We start from the raw sequence: 17,933 nt of genomic DNA on the forward strand, positions 1-17,933 counted from the left end.
TGAGCTGTGTGTGCAATGGGTTGCAAATTGAAGGTTTGAAAATCGAATGTGTGTGGGGATATGGTTATGCCCCTGTAATAGGACTGCCTACGTATTCGCGTGTTTGCAAAATCAAACCAGATCGTAGTTCAGGGTGTGTGCCTAAGCGAGATGTTATGACCTTGAAGTGATTTTGAGGTGTAAGGTTGTGTCCTTGAGGGACTGCCTACGTATTCACGTGGTGTGAAATCAAACCAGATCGTAGTTCTGAATGTGTTTGTGTGCCTAAGCGAGATGTTAGCACCTTTAAGTGTGTGGGTCACGACGGTAAAAGCCGTTTGGTGACTCGAAAAATTGATTTGATATAATTCCTCCTTGATCATGAATCGAAGAGGTGTAATTTTTGAAAATGTTCCTTATCATGTGAGCACACTAAAAAGTGGACCCTAAGGGTAGATTGGGTATGTCCCATTTCTCGGTAGCAAAGCATTCGAGGACTCCGTATCTGGTTCAGGGTGAAAATGGCTTCGACATTATGGAATGTGGAGCTTGGTAATAATGGTTTGTTTGACAGATAAAAATCTGGAGTTGAGCGACACGACGAAAAATTCCGTTTAGTGACTCGAAGGTTGATTGGAGATGAATACCTCTTGATCATGAATCGAAGAGGTGTAATTTGTGAAAATGTTCCTTATCATTTGAGCACACTAAAAAGTGGACTCTAAGGGTAGATTAGGTATCTCCTGTTCTCGATAGCAAAGCATTCGAGGACTCCGTGGGGACTGTGGTGAAAAATGGCTTCAACATTAGGGAATGTGGAGCTTGGTTAATAATGGGTTTGCTTAACAGATAAAAATCTGGAGCAAGAATTTTGTGGTGTTTAGGCCGATGGGTAACGGCTTGTAGTGTGGTGCGGAATGGGGTCTCCGGCTTGATGTGGCCTGAGCACGAAATGGTTGGTAAATAATATGGGATCAGATTTCCATGTCTGGACCTTAAAGGTTAAGGTGCAATATTATGAGCTTGAGGGGAATCCTCAGAAGCCTAGATAGTTCTCCTTATAATAGTCTCTAGAAGGACTTAAGGGTAAAGCAGTTTTGGTTATGACCTTGAGGGGAATCCCCAGGATCCTAGATAGGTTTCCTTGTAGTAGTCTGCAGAAGGACTTAGGGGAGCTGGGCTTTGGACTTGTTTGTCCTGGACTTGGTATTTTGGACTCATGGGTCCTGGGCTTTGGACTTGTTGGTCCTGGACTTGGTGTTTTGGACTCATGGGTCCTGGGCTTTGGACTTGTTGGTCCTGGACTTGGTGTTTTGGACTCATGGGTCCCGAGCTTTGAACTTGTTGGTCCTGGACTTTATATGTTGGACTCATGCGTCCTGGGCTTTGGACTTGTTGGTCTTGGACTTTAGATGTTGGTGTCGGACTTGTTGGTCCGAAGTTTGAAAAGTGACGGTTTAATTCTGTTATTTGAAATTGTGGGAAAATAACGAATTTGAATTTCGCTATTTCATTTTTTTTGAAAAGTGATGGTTTTGAGCTTCGTCAGTTGACATTGTGGGAAAATAGTGAATTTGAATTTCACTATTTCGTTTTTGAATGGGATGGTTTTTAATTCCGTTGTTTGGAATTGTGAGAAAATAACGAACTTGAATTTCGCTATTTCAATTTTGTTTGAAAAGGACGGTTTTTAAATCCGTCGTTTGACATTATGTGAAAATAACGAATTTGAATTTTGCCATTTCTTTTTTGTTTGGGAAAGGACGGTGTTTGATTCCGTCGTTTGAAATTTGTGAGAGATAGCGAATTTGAACTTCACTATTTTGTATTTGGTTTGAAAGGACGGTTTTAATTTCTGTCGCTTGGAATTGAGAGAAAATAACGAATTTAAATTTCGCCATTACTTTTTTGTTTGGGAAAGAACGGTGTTTGATTCCGTCGTTTGAAATTTGTGAGAGATAGCGAATTTGAATTTCACTATTTTGTATTTGGTTTGAAAGGACGGTTTTAATTTCTGTCGCTTGGAATTGAGAGAAAATAACGAATTTGAATTTTGCCATTTCTTTTTTGTTTGGGAAAAGACGGTGTTTGATTCCGTCGTTTGAAATTTGTGAGAGATAGCGAATTCGAATTTCACTATTCTGTTTTTTTTTTTGTGGTTTGAGAATGACGGTGTTTGATTCCGTCGTTTGAAATTCGTGAAAATAGCGATTTTGAATTTCACTATTTTGTGTTTGTGATTTGACTTTAGCCTTGGCTTTTGCTTTGGCTTTGGTTTTCGCCTTTGTTTTGGCTTTGGATGAATGGCTATTGGCCGAATGGCTTTTGACTTGGGCCTTTGATTTTGGCCTTTCGCTTTAGCTTTTGATTTATTGGTTCTTTGCCGTCCTTCGTTCGAGGTAGGTAAAAGTGCGGACGGGGATGTACCCATTGGTGAAAGGTTGATAATTGGCGATGGGATGTTTTTGTGGGGAATGGGCTTGCCTTCCGTCATTGATCATGAACAAGGAGATGTTCTGGTTTGTTATCTGGATTCGTCGTAGGATCCCCTTGATAGAAGCTCGTTCTAAATTGGGTGCTAATGAAAGGTTTCTATTGCCAGGCATGGAATAGATAAAGAAAATGGACACGGAGTTTCGAGTCCTCTGCTTACTTGGTACAAAACGTCACTCGAGTGTACTCACATTGAATTGGAACATATTGTCCATTTTAAATCAATTCTCAAATCAATTCTCGTTGTCAACGGGAAATGGTAAACAGGAGAAAAAGGTATATGAAAGTTGTGCCTTTATTTAGATAAATAAGAGGTTAGCACAGACTCGATGAAAACATGTGACTCATGGGGACAACCCCCAGTTTGTCACTTAGGAATAAAAGGACAGACGCTAGGATAAATATGAGAAAGCCTAAGACTCGGACTCGGACTCAGACTTAATCGTAGATACGGACTCCTAATCATCATCTTCCTCCTTGAAGGTCTCCTTCGCAGCGTCTGGAAGCTTGAATGCCTGGTCTTGAGCGTTGACCCACTTGAGCACTTCACCCTCGTTGTTGGGGATGATATGAGGAGAATAGTCGATGAGGCTTTTATCTCCTTGCAGAAAAAGATGTTCATTAGGGTTGTCTTCATCACTTGATTGGCATAAGGATGAAGCTATCAGTTCATGATTGTCGATCATATCTTGAATAACATGTTTCAGTTTGAAGCATGTTTCCGTATCATGACCTTTTCCTTGATGATATTGGCAATAGGCATTGCCGTCCCAAAAACGGGATTTCTTGCATTCAAACGGGTCCGGAGTGGGGCCGATTGGTTTCAGCTTCCCTTCAGTCACAAGTTTTTGAAGAGCTGCGGCATAAGTTATGTTGAGTTTAGTGAATGTCCTTTGAGAACGTTCAACCTTGCTGTTTGACTTGAGACATCCGGGAGGATTGTCTTGACTGAGAGGTGAAATTATGATTTTCCCAGCTTCAATCATATCTTGAACGGCATGCTTGAGTTTGAAACAAGTTTCGGTGTCATGGCCCTTGCCTTGATGATATTGGCAATAGGTATTACCATCCCAGAATCAGGTTCTTTTGTGTTCGGGTTTCTCCGGAGTCGGACCAATGGGTTGGAGCATTCCTTCTGAAACAAGTATCCCCAGAGCGGTGCCATATGTTATTCCCAAATATGTGAATACCCTTTGATGTTTTCCAACGGTTCCCACATTTGTGTTTTTGGGGATGTTTTTGTGAGTTTTGTTTTTGTCAATCCTGGGCGGAAGCAGGATTGGGTTGTTATCAGTGGGAAGTTTTTGGGATGTTGTTTGATATTTTGAAAAGTATTTTGGTGAGGCAATTTCATGTTCTTTGTTGGTAGGTTCGTGGATGTGGGAACCATCAGATGACTCCTCATTTTCAACAGTTGTTGATTGGTGAATAGAGGGTTGGTTTTCTCCTTGGTGGTTAGGTTCATTTTCGGTAGTACCGACCATTTTCTCCAAATTAGCTACACGGGTGTTCAAATCATCGATAGCCACTTGCAGCTTTGAGAATATGTTGTTGATGGAGATGGAGAGCATCATTATACCGCTTTGTATGCCATCCTCATCAATAGCATAAATTTTCTCATCGTCAGGAAATATGAGATGAGAGCAGTCTAGGGAAGATTCCTGACTGTGTCCAATAGGTTTTTCTGGAGGGTTGTTTTTGTTGTTTGTTGATGGGGGTAGTGGTAATTCTCCCTTTTCAATCATGTCATGGATAACGCCTTTTAGGGGAAGACACATTTTAGTATCGTGCCCGCGACCTTGGTGATATTGGCAAAACAGTTTTCCGTCCCATCTACGTCCTCGCTTGTTTGGTAGAGGGTCTGGAGTTGGACCAATTGGTTTGAGCTTTCCTTGGGAGGTTAGCCTTTCCAAGGCTGTGGCATAAGGGATACCCAAATCAGGGAAGGACCTATGAGGTCGTTTTGTTTTGGTTTTGTCGATGGCAAGTAGCCGGCTTTCAAGGAGCTTAACCCTTTGCTCAATTTCAGAAGAGGGAAAATTCTCGGTTACCATTTTGTCCTCAACTTGGGAGAGACGAGTGCTCAAGTTTTCCACGGTAGCTAGGAGTCGAAGGACCATGTTGTTGAATTCAACGGAAGTCATGGTGGATGCAGATGGATCAGCTTCTTGAGTTCCTGGTTGGCAATCGATGGCACCCAAGGGATTCCTATTTGACATAACGATAGGCATTATAACTTGTCTTGGCAAGGAATCGCACAAACAAAGGCAAGTACGACACGTATGTATAAAAGACAAATACGTCGTGAAGATGCAACGGTGTGACTAAGTTATGAGTTCATTAAAGATCGTGAATGACCTCTCGTGTTTGAACTCTTGATGCATGACGTTGAACTTAGACTCAAGTGTCAACTTTGGCATAGTGATGCCCAGACAGACGACTCTTGACTTAGTTTCGATTTGCGTTGATGGCGTGATGCCATTGGACGAGACATGTACACATGCTTGACCTTTGACCCGTAATGTAGGGGAAATGCAGGTTTAAAACCCGTCAGGTTTTGACTCTGCTAAGGCCATTGAAGATGTCTCGTCAATTAGGCGACACGGCCTGGACCAGAGGGTAGGTATTAACTTCGGCGGAGATCCGACGTTATCTAGACGACTTGACTTGAAATCGACTGGACTCTAATCGACTTGAGGCTGAATCAGAAAGGTGGATTGAAATTTTCGAAAATAGAAATTTTTAAAAAGATTCATTTGTCGTTTTATGGACGGCTTCCGAAGAGTAGGGATCTCCGAAAGTCGATCAGTTGAAGAGTTGTATAAAGTTTGTTTTCAAAAGACGGTTTGAGTTGAAATTGCGGCGGCTCTGAAAACAAAGTGTTGTTTCCAAAGACGGTTTTTTAAAATTCCGAATCACGGATTAGAAAATCGAGAATCGAATAATTTGGAATCGTCACCACAATGGCCATGAAAACGGTTAAGTTTGTTTTCAAAGGATTTAAAATTGGGTTGAAAATTTGAAAACGGTTAGATTTGTTTTCAAACAATTTGAAATTAGATTGAAATTTGAAAACGGTTAAATTTGTTTTCAAAGATTTGATTTTGAATTGAAATTCGAAAACGGTCAAATTTGTTTTCAAATGATTTAAATTGAATTGAAACTTGAAAACGGTTAAATTTGTTTTCAAGGGATTTGAGTTTTGATTGGAAATCTGAAAACGGTTAAATTTGTTTTCAAATGGTTTGAAATTTGAAAACGGTTAGATTTGTTTTCAAAGTTGAGTTTTGATTTGAAATTTGAAAACGGTTAAATTTGTTTTCAAATGATTTGATTTTGAATTGAAATTTGAAAACGATTAAATTTATTTTCAAATGATTTGAAGTTGGATTTGAAATTTGAAAACGGTCAGATTTGTTTTCGAAGATTTGAGTTTGAATTGAAATTTGAAAACGGTTAAATTTGTTTTCAAAGAATTTGAAATAGGATTTGAAATTTGAAAACAGTTAAATTAGTTTTCAAAGATTTGATTTTGAATTGAAATTTTAAAATGGTTAGATTTGTTTTCATAGAATTGATTTTGAATTTGAAATTTGAAAACGGTTAAATTTATTTTCAAAGATTTGAAATTGGAAATTGTGAGGATTAAATTCGTCATTACGACGGGTTAGAAAACCGTTTTAACCTTTGTAAGACGGTATGCAAATCGAAAATTGTGAGAATTGAAATTGTCATTACGACGGCTTAGAAAAGCCAAATTTGATTTCGAAAACGAGATTCGAAATTTTGGAAAGTCGCACGGGTTAAAATCGTCATTACGAAGGTTTGAAAATGTTTTTGTTTAAAAATTGATTTTGAATTTTGAAAATTCGAGGGTAGAATTCGTCATTACGACGGCGTAAAAGGGCACTTTGAGAACGCAACGGTCCGCGACAGACCGAGGTTTGAAACGGCCATTATGACGACGTAAAAGGGTATTTTGAAATGGTTTGTGAAAACCAAGGTTTGAAATCGTCATTACGACGGCATAAAAAGGTGCATTTGAAATGGTTATAAAAACCGGGATTGAAAATCGTCATTACGACGTCCTAGAAAGGCGTGTTGAAATTGTTGTAGAAAATCGGGTTTGAAAATCGTCATTACGACGGCCTAGAAAGGCGTGTTGCGGTCGGTGAAAGACCGAGGTTAAAAATGGCCATTATAACGGCGCAAAAAGGTGTTTTGAATTGTTGTAAAAACCGTGTTTGGAAATCGTCATTATGACGGCCTAAGAAGGCGTGCAACGGTCGGCAAAAGACCGGGGTTTGAAATGGCCATTATAACGGCGCAAAAAGGTATTTTGAACGGTTGTAAAAACTGTGTTTGGAAATCGTCATTATGACGGCCTAAAAAGGCGTGCAACGGTCGGCGAAAGACCGAGGTTTGAAATGGCCATTATAACGGCGCAAAAAGGTGTTTTGAAAGTTTGAAATGACACGGAAGGACTTATGATCAAGTAGCACATAAGCACTCACAATTTCATTATATTATGCATAATGCTGACACGGGTTTTGGCTTAAAAGGGTGGGTTACACACCAAGCAATCAAACCCCGATTTGCGAGAGGGATACCAATCCAAACAAAATGTGTAAGGAGGGTGCCCTAGCGTCGTGCTCGAAAGTGATGAATGCTCTTTGACGAAACAGAAATGTGTAACGTCAATGGTATGCTTGACTCAATCGGGATTCGAAACGCGGGGATGAGAAAAATCACGCCGACGTGACGAGGCAATTGGTCGAAAAGGGTTAGGTTGTGGGCCCGGACAAGGAACCCGACTTATGACCGTAATATCAATTAATGCACTTTAACCACGACCTCGTTCGAGTTTCACCTCTAAGGATCACAAAGACACAAGTGTCCTAGTCTCGGTCTGCGGATTTGGACCACCTACCGATCTGTGGTCATGGGCCACCTGCACGCCAAGCCAAACTGTGGACATGCAGAGGTCTCTTTGAAAGCCACGCTCGGCGGCGTAAAAATGCTTTCGACCGGATCGCTTTAGATCGGTCGGTATCGTCTCGGCAAGAGCCGCGAAACTATGTAGAGATGTTTGGAGTCGCCACCAAGCATTTGTGGGATGCTTGGAACTCGTTCGAAATCCACTTTATACCTCAGCCAAACGAAGCACAAAGCAGTGCTTGACATAGGAACTAAAGATAAGGACTCGTCCCCCATTTAGCATTACATGCCTAAAATGACTCTCGTACGCCCTGGATATGGCCATCCACTTTCCAAAGGTTCAGAGTATGGGGTGAGGGTACGTATTGGGAAGCCCTTTAATCGGACACCCAATCCCGCCCGCGTTAGCGGCCTCTACTGATCAATCGTGGTTGTTTAAGTGCAAAAGTTGATAGAACGGTTAAAATGCATGAATGCACATCCAAAAGTTTTAACCTAACATGTGAGCTTTCTAAGTCGGTTTGTTAATCCAAATATCAAGCATAAGATGTCAAGTTGGATTTATGGTTGATTTGCATGTGAGAACGGAAGTTAAACATCCATTTACCAAATTCGGGTTATGATGCTTAACACGATCCATTTATTGAAAAAGGGTGTCAAATGACAAAGTGTAAAAATGTAAGCTTGTCAATCTGATCCGTCATGTATTCGGATTAACCGTAATCGGGATCGTCCTAGACAAGTGCTAAAAACGAGGCAGAACAGCGCCAGGCAGCCCCATTGGGGCGTGATCCTATTGGCGATGGAAGGGGCTCTGCCCTTGGTTTTGAAATGTGAAAACAGGCGGCCACTTGGGGCGCGAGCCACGAGGCGAGCCAAGAGGGCGTCTCCTGGTTTTTGAAAAGGTTACTTAAAACCGTATTTGTGATGAATGATTTGCAAATTTTGTTTGCATGACTCGGAATAATTACTATTATGTTAGTAATATTCATTGTCGGATTTGCATGTTTGAAAAACGTAGTAAAATGTGTAAAAGGAAAATGTTTGATTTGAACTAATTATGTTAAGTTCAATTATTTGTAATTAGTCAAGTTTGTCATCGTACTCGGATTAAACCGACATGGTATAAGGAACCAAGGATGATTATGAATTATGACTAATATTTTTACAAATGTAAACAAATGAGAAAAAATCCTAAATAAAAGAAAAGGGTGTTAAAGTACCCATTAAAATGTAATGAACCAAATATATCACCGAGTCACGGAATAAACCGCCATGTTATAAAGAACCAAGGATGATTTTTGTAATGGTCAAAATATGTTCATCATAAAAATGAATTAAAATGGTAAATACCGTAAAAGGAAAGAAGTAAAAATAAAAGAAAGTGTTGAAGGAAAGACGAACTCAAACACGGATGATTCTGACCCGAGACCCACAAGAGGCGCGAGCTCCCTTGCATAGCAAGGAGCTTCTGTCTCAGGCCAAAACTCGGTTTTGGCTCGTCTAACCTGTATTTGAATCGTGTTATGCATTGTTCATGCTTATAGACTCATAAAAACAGTAAAGACATGAATTAAAGTGAGATATTTACACCCTCAAACTTACGTGTATGATGTTTGCGACATAGACGACTTTAGAGACAAGTTTTCTCGTAGCGACTACTCACGATCAAGAAGTTTAAAAAGAGTGCCTTAAAAAAGGATTTTGTTTTGAAAATGAGTTGAAAATATGTTAATTAAAACATTTTGATTGATTTTGAGTTGGTCGAATGGGTCGGTCGAATGCACGGCGACGGTACCAAACAATATGTGTAAGGCTTGTGTTTACGATCGGTAGGTCGTAAACACCTGTCGATTTTATGACTTAGGAAGTCGAGTATAGAAGTTTAAGAGAGATGTGAGGGGGCGGACGCTCGTGTGAAGATTATGGTGTGTGATGGTGGGAATTTATAGAGAAATGTGGGATGGTAGGTCGGTCGATTTTGCTTGGAGGCTAAGGAGACACCCCATTGAGGTGCGAGCCACCCCGTGACTCAATGGGGTGTACTGTCCCTTTCAATTTGGACGTGGCCTATTCTCCATCCATTGTTTGGTTAGTTTGATATGTGGTATTCATATAAGATGTCGTGTAAAAATATGGGCGTCTAATAAGATGATTTTGGGTGTTACTTGAGGTAGGTGTTTTGTGTGCTTGACTCAGGTTTGACCCGTGTGAGTCGGGATTTGAATTTTGAGTCGGTTTTTGGCTCGGTGTCGGTTTTGACTCTAATTAGGGTCATTTTAATGGAAATGACATGATGAAAACATTCATGGCATTATTTTCGACATTCGAGATTTGGTTTAACTCGGTTTGACTCAGGATGACTCGAGTTGTGGGTTTTTGAGTCGGTTTTGGGTCCGAAGACGGTTTTGACTCTAATTAGGGTCATTTTAATGGAAATGACATGATGAAAACATTCATGGCATTATTTTTGACATTCGAGATTTGGGTTGACTCGGGTTGACTCAGGTTGACTCGAGTTGCGGGTTTCTGAGTCGGTTTTGGGTCCGAAGACGGTTTTAACTCTAAATAGTGTTATTTTAATGCAAATGAAGTTAGAAAACTTTTGAAATCATTTTTCATATCCGAGTAGTGCATTAAACCGTCTCATGTATAGCCAATCCACGCACGCATATCAAAAACACGTTATAGTCCGATCATCATCGGGTGGTTTTTGGAAGGTGCAGATACTGGGTATCTACAGCAAGGCACCTTGGTATGTGGGGGTGTTACAAAGTGATATCAGAGCGACGATTCTGGAACCTAAAACTAAGGGCATTAGCAATAAATGAACCTTTAGGAGGTTTGTTCTCATGCCACATAAGTTAATTTACAAACTCATTTACCTATAAACCTCCTACCAACAACAAATAAACCTCTTCAAGGTTTATATTATGGCCCACTATACTTTTTCTCCTCTCACATTCTCTCTCCACAAACCTGGTTACTAATTTGTAACCCCTCTCATCCATGAACCGCAACACTCATCACCAACAATAGAAGGTTTGTTGACAAACCTCTAAAATTATGGACATGACATCCCACAAACCTCTTAATGAACCTCTATTGCTAATGCCCTAATGAAACTAATGATCATAGGGAGTCTAAATAAAATGAACCCGGGGAGAGTTGTATGGAGTTACAGCAAAGACTTGGGAGACGTCCCGAAGTCGCAATGAAGCCCTTACGATCTCAAGCCGATCACATGAGGGAGTCGTGGGAACCGTTGTGTGTTAAAAGTCATGTGTGTGGTGCTTGTAGCTGTGATTTTTGTGAAATTGTTGGATGAAATTAGAAAGTAATGTGTGTTGTACTTGTACCTTTAAGTATATGTTGGATAAAGTATATTTTTGGGTTAAATGGAAGTGATTGAAGTATATGTGATGTGATGTGGGATATTTGTATATGATCATGATGATGTTAATGTTTGGTTTGTTGGTAGTAGCATGTGATTAAGGTCATGCATCTATATATAGGAATGTTGTGTTTAATTTACATACGGGTATGATAAAAGTTCACCTATGTACTGGTTTTTAGAAGTATTGAGTTGTTATTGTTGCCTTATTCATGTTCAAGTTGTGTTGTTTAGAAAATTTGAATTGTATGAAGACCAATTATGGAAGGGCTGTCTTAAAACTGTCATAAGTCGAGTTCTAGAAATGATATTGCTGTAATTCTAATTGGAGGTGATAGCTTGTCCTCTTACGATTCTAAATGTAGGTCAAACGCCCAAAATGACCAAGTAACGAGTGAGATATAACTGTTTTACGAAAATTGGACGTTGCTGAGAACTATACCGGTACTCGACCGAGTAGGCCATACTCGGCTGAGTATCTATCATACTCAAACGAGTAACCCATATTCGGCCGAGTAATATTTCCGTGATAATTCTATTCAGCTTCTGGAGTCGTGAACTCGGTTGAGTAGTCTCATTACTCGACCGAGTGTCCTATACTCAGCCGAGTACGTCATGCACTCGACCGAGTATCTCTTTTGGCGGTTGTTTTGACTTGACGGCTACATTCTTACATATATTTTGAGTCATAGGTTATGTTCACACATATGTTTTGGTTCTTAAAGCATTCTTTTACATATGGGACGGTATTGATACGTAAGTTACCATAAGCTATGATGTGGGGAATGTCGGCATATGAGGGATATGTGTTAGGTAGGGAGGATGAGTTATACGTGGTTGTGAGGGATAGTGGAAAAGGAAAGGGAAGATTGATGAGTTTATCAAGGCAGGGAGTATGTTTTGTGACATGTGGTGAGTGATATAGTCGCGCTTTGAGTAATATAAAGTAAGCGTATATGGGCAAGGGTGATGTAAGTGTAAAGAAAGGTGACAATGCAAAGATTGGGATGAGGGATGCGAATAGTGGCAAATTGGGATGTGTAAGGATTTTTGGAGGGAGACGGTTAGGATTGTGTTGGTTCAGGATATATGTGATGGAAGGTCGTTATAGAGGGATGGAAACGAATGGTGCATAGTGAGATCGAGTTATGCCGTGATGTATAGATAGTGGCCGAGTTTGGGAATTTGGATTATCAAGAGGTGAGTCTAGTGTGTAATTCTTCGGGCAATTAATGGTACGAGGTGAATTTTTGGTTTTCTAGGGATGCGAAAGGGAGATACAACTAATTGAAGAGTAACCGTTAGTTGTGCGGACATGATAGTGCCAAGTGTGATGGGAGAGGATCAGTGATAAGAAAGAATGAGAAGATATTGATATAAATTAATGGAATTTGATTTGTGGAGCAACAAGAAGGTAACCGGATTACTAAAGAGTTAGGTAGAAGAAGGAAGGAGATGAATTATTAGTTAGTATTATTGGATGGAAGTAAGCTGGAAGGACGTTGACCAAAGATATGGAACATGAAAGTAAGGAATCATGGAAATGTACGATAGCATCATGAGAGGGTGTGAGTTAATGGTTATGTAAGAGTGCAGGATGACATGTTAGTCGTGAGTTTCAAGGTATCAAGGGAGTAAGAAGTTGGTAAAGTGTTTGCACGATACGAGATTTTGGTGGAGAGTTAGGTGACAATACAATTAAGGATAGAATTTGAAAGAATGTTGAGGTAAACTTTGTTGATGGAATTGATGTTCGTTATTTGGGATGATAGCCAAAGAGAGAAAACGGATTGTTATATTAAGAAGTGATAGTAAGAGAGTAGTTGCATGAAAGATGGTGGTGTCGTAGTGTTGTCACTAGTGGTTAAGGATGATGTTAAATAGGGAAGTAGTCGTTCTAAAAAGGTTGATTTTGTGGAGGCTTGATTGGTATGTATGGATGTGAGGGAGTATAAGATGTGGATATAGGAGGTGTTTGCTAGTAGTTGGGTACTTATGATATGGTTACGTTTGTCGGGTGGTGATAATTGTGTGGATGGGAGGATATGTTATGAAGGGCATCTGAGTTAAGCTCGGGTGAGAGATATCCATTGTCAAGTGGTAACTTACATGATTAGGATTGGCTAGTTAGATTCGATTATGGGTCTATGATGTGTGTAAATGTTTGTGTGAGGTTCTGACCTCACGAGTAATGGTATGGTGTGATGGTTATAAGTCGTTATATGAGTGTTCCGCGTCATATGTTGTGTACGATAACCTAATAAGATTATATTCAAAGAGTGGTAATTTGGGTGATCTGGAATGGCTAGTTATACTTGTATGTGTGTGTATATATGATATCTGTAAATCATAGTGTGAGGTACCGGCCTCATGAGTAATAGTATGGATAAGATTTATAAGGTTAGTATTTGTTTATTCCGTGTTATATGTTGTGTTGTGATCTAGAAAAGCGGTCTTAAGGGAGTTTTCTTAAGGAAGTTATACTGAGTCAGTGTTTATTGAATTGTATAAGTTGCGATAATTATCGATGTGGTTGTTGTGCCTCGGATGGCGATCCAGGAATAGTACTTCGTGTTGTGATACGAGTATTTTTGCGCTGCGGTACGGCTGTTGGTGGCGGTGTTGCAATAATGTCATCAGTCGTGGTGGAGTGGGTAGGATATGGATGAGACGAACTTTCGAAAGTGTATATCAGTTATATAGATTGTTGTTTGTTTACTGATGTTTCCTGTCAGTGTCGGTCTGGGCATATAGGGTGTTGTTTTTGTTTATTAATGTTTCTTATCAGTTTCGTCGTGGGAGTGAAGGTAGAGTATGATATAGAAGGAATTTGCGTATGTTTCCGTTGTTGTCATGGTATAGTGATATTCTATTTATGGGACACAGTGGTGAGAAGTTGTAGGGTACTTTAGATCTTGTTGTAGATGAGGCATTGGTTGACATAGTTATGGCAAGAGTTTTTTTGGAATGTGTGTGCACTGAGCTGGAAGCGGCAAGTGGTTCGTAATCTTTATTGCGACCTAGTGTTATGTTAAGTGATGGATGAGTCTTACGGTAATAAACAAGAGAACTTGAGGATCTAGTGTGAATGTGTGTAACAATTGTGGATCGTGAGTTACGATTGTGGGGATAAGTGCAGGTATAAAGAGGTATGTCATTTGTGGTAATGGTTATGCTAAGGAATTTGTGGTATAGGTTAGGTGGTGTGCCGAATGAACTGAGGTATGAGAACAACTAAAGTAAGAGAATATTGGATATAGGAATAGATGTAGGTAGGTGTTAACACTATAGGCGGATATCGTTGACATGCGGTGGTGATGAGGATAATCAGAAGATACAGATAAGGATCTAGTATTAGTGAGTTACTGATGAGGGTGTCGTTGGGGCTCTCAATCAAACACATTTTATAATACTCAACATACAACTAGTTAGCGGTAAGTCGAGGTCGATCCATGGGACGGTGGTTACTCAAATTATTCAATCTAATTATAGTTATGCTTGGGGTTGTCACAATTATAATGGGTTGATGATTCTAATCTAATAAAAGCAATAAACAAGCAACAAAAGGAAAGATGTAAACAATTGATTAAAAATGCTAGGATATCATGGGGTCATAGGGGAATCATGGGAATTGATCATACAAACATGTTCTCAAATTATAAGCAAGCAATTATTGTTGTGATGGATTGAGTTGGGTTATATCTTACAATCCTAGGAAAGTTTGGGTCCCGGAGCCGAATCGATTAGATTGTACAACACCTACAAGTCGACTTAGTCTTCCCTACTCAACAACATGCATGGTCTAATGAGACTCGAGTTGGTTTATGTCTTACAAGTCTCATTGAAAAGATAAGAGATGGTAGTAAATGCAAGGATTCATAGGCTTAGCATTTCATCAAACATAACATGTGCATGAGTTGAGATCAAAACAAGCAAGCAAATAAACCATGAAAGCATATTAATTTAAGCATGAATCATTCCCCATGTTGGTTTCCCCTAATTACCCATTAATCCTAGCTAAGTAACTACTCACTAATTATCAAGTTTAACATGTTAATAAGGTTGTCAATCATACTAACAAAGCCAAACATGATGAACAAGTAAGAAAGATTAACAATAATTAAAACAAGGATTAAGAGAATTATACCTATGGAGATTCCAAAATAATAATGCAAAGAATAATGGAAGAAATTGATGATTGATGGAAGGTTGTCAATCTCCCAATAATAACCCAATAATCTTCAATTACCCAATAATAAACTTGAACAATAATTAAGGAGAGATTAATGTGTAATTTGTGTGGAAAGATTGAGATTAATCTATTCTAATCTACTCCTAATCTAATCTAAGAGGAATTTCTAATCTAATAAAACTTGATTTAATCTAAGAAAACTTGATGGTTTGATTATTACAAATGGGGTATTTATAGTGAAAATTAGGGAGGATGCATTAGGGTTAACTAAGGGCTAAACTAGTAATTACACTTTTTAAGTTGAGCAAGGAGACTCCGGTATTTTCTGAGAGAAGGGCTTCTCTCACGGAGCTTGAAGAACACGAAAATCACTGGAAAGGAATCCGAGCGGATTAGCCTCGGGACGGGCGGATTGTAGCAGGGGAATCCGAGCGGATTTGGAGCAAGACGCTCGGATTGTAGTGGGAGAATCCGAGCGGATTCAAAGCAATCCGAGCGGATTGTAGGGCAATCCGAGCGTCTTCAGCGCGGGACGCGCGGATTCTTGTACAGCTTCTTTGTTTGAGCTCGGATTATAAAACGGACGTCATTTTCTCATCCGGACTCCTATTGGAGTGATTCAAAAGCCTAGATCGCTTGTTTTTTCGACGCTGTTCCATATAGCATATTTTCAGAGCCAAAGGAGCAACCCTTGGTTTGCGTTTCGAGCGATTTCTTCATGCAATGCCTTCCTTGCTTTTCCTCCTTGCTTTAAACCTTATGACCCTTCTTTATACTCTTTATTCCTACATCATTGGTCATCATTCATGCCTCCTCTTCATACTAGTCCATCTAATATCATCAATAAGCTTCCAAATATGCACGAAAGACGGGAATTTCCGCCTTATTATCTCCTTTTCTACAAAACATATGAAATTCGATAGAAAAGCAAATAGGAAGGTTTTGACGGATAAAATGGCCATGAAATGCTATAATAGTATGCAAAATAGGCTCAATTAGGGGACTAAATGTGCGCTAATTATGGTCACATCAAATATCCCCAAACCGAACCTTTACTCGTCCCGAGTAAAGAGGTGACAAAAACTAGACCTTTATTTAAACTAACCTAATAACATAACCGATATGAGACAATTAGCGGGTCTCACTCCGCCCCTTCAACTCACAACAAGACAACCATGAGGTAGGATGCCTTCTTGCAAGGCAAGGTGGGTCTTGCCAAAATGGCGACACATCCAAACATTAAGCACACAAAAATCAAGTAATGGATGCATCTACAAAAAGAATAGCCACTTTCCTCATCTAAGTGGCGGAAATTATCTACAAGGGAAGCAATTCAAGGGTACACATTCCTTCATAGATGCAATTTGTTCAAACTACTAAGCCTAGAAGGATACCAATAAATCACCTCCAAATTGTGTCAAGCTAGGGTACCTTTGTCCTCAATCGTTAAATGCTTTTGTCAAGAGTAGACTCCCTATGGTGTTAGAAACACTGGAGGATCGCGGAATTCCCCCTCTTGCCTAGACAAGAAGAAGGGTCGTCCCCTCTCTACCATGCACAAAAATGGATAAGATGGAAAAGGGATCGATAGTATTTGAGTTTCATTTGGGAGTTTGCTTTTGTTTTTGTTTTTCCCCCCAATTTCTTGTGGCATATAACATTTGAGAACACTTTCTTTTTGCCATTTCTTTTTGATTTTTGGCTTTTCAACCCTTGACAACTTTCAACTTTTCTTTGCATTTCTTTTTGAACATTTTCAAAGTCACCCCATATGTAGGGAGGGTGCCTTATTTTTGAAGCTTTAGGAGTCTATTTTTGCTCCTCTTTTCTTTTGATGCATTTTGCAAACTTTCTTTCACTTTTCATTTCATTGAACTCAAATTGATTTCTTTTTGTTTTTGTGCCCATTCCCTTTGATGACAAAATGTATGGTAGAATATGGATGAATGATGGTTGCATGGTTTCAAGGGTCACCTTGGAATAAACGGTAGCCAAGGAGTTATCACACCACAAGGTACTCTTGACTAGGCCTTAATCCATGGGTCAAAGGATACTAGCATGACACATCCTAGGGTGTTTTACAAGCATTCTAACAAGCAAAGTCTTAAGAACAAAAAGCATCTACTAGGGCCTATATACACTTGTCAAGCTTCCCAAATAGACGGTTTCACAAAATTTTTCTAAACATGCAAACTACATGCCATGATGCAACTAAAATTTATACATCCTAATGCAAATGATTCTACCAACTAATATGACAAATAAACTAAATGCAAGTCCTAAATTCACATTGTTATACCGCATCAATCAAAATAAAGCCACATAGTCATTAACATAAAGAGGAAAAAGGAGATTGGAAAGATCATACCATGCGGTCTTCAATATCCTCATGTCTCGGATGTGGCGTAGTCAATCAATGTGGACAAGGATGAACAAACACAATATATACAAAACAATATATAAAGACTACACTACAAAGGAAATGAACAAGTTTTTGAATTTTTGAATTTTTCAAATTTTTATGGGTTTTATTTTTATGAAATTAAAAGACATATTTTTGGGATTTTTTCAAAATTTTTCAATTTTTATCATTTTTGGAATATGAATTCCCATCCCCCACTTTATTTTGGACATTGTCCTCAATGTACATGTAGGAGTAGGAATGAAAAAGAAATACATGTTTTTGGATTTTTGATTTTTTTGAAATAAAGTACAAATGCAATTATATGATGTGAATGAATGCATGCTCTAACTAAATGCAATTCTATATGACATATATAACAAATGAGTGCAAACTAAACTATACTATATGATGCATGATTTCTAGTAAATTATGGTCACCTATGATCAAACCTCCCCAAACCGATTTAAACACCATTTCTAGTGTAGAAAAGAATAGGATTGGTCATTAGTGACTATGCATGAATTTTAGTCTAT

The sequence above is a fragment of the Silene latifolia genome, chromosome 11 (assembly GCF_048544455.1).
Source record: "Silene latifolia isolate original U9 population chromosome 11, ASM4854445v1, whole genome shotgun sequence".
Taxonomy (NCBI): Eukaryota; Viridiplantae; Streptophyta; class Magnoliopsida; order Caryophyllales; family Caryophyllaceae; genus Silene; species Silene latifolia.